This window comes from Plasmopara halstedii (assembly GCF_900000015.1).
Source record: "Plasmopara halstedii genome assembly, contig: Scaffold_292, whole genome shotgun sequence".
In the NCBI taxonomy this organism is placed as follows: Eukaryota; Oomycota; class Peronosporomycetes; order Peronosporales; family Peronosporaceae; genus Plasmopara; species Plasmopara halstedii.
The window spans coordinates 1,000,772-1,000,978 of NW_020187213.1; positions in this window are offsets into that span (position 1 = coordinate 1,000,772).

Consider the following 207-nt stretch of genomic DNA (forward strand, 5'->3'; position numbering starts at 1 on the left):
TTGTGAATATAGAGGACCCGATCGATTGCAGCAAGGCAGTGAACTTTTGTTTATCCTCTTGTTGCTGCACATTAACACCATCTATCACTGCACTTTTGATAGCTGCAAGGTTACTATAACAGACTCACGATCTATTGCTAATGAGTTTAATTTCATTTGATGTAGATCGCTTTGTTGGCAATGCGTACAGCTTACTGTGAGCCAATA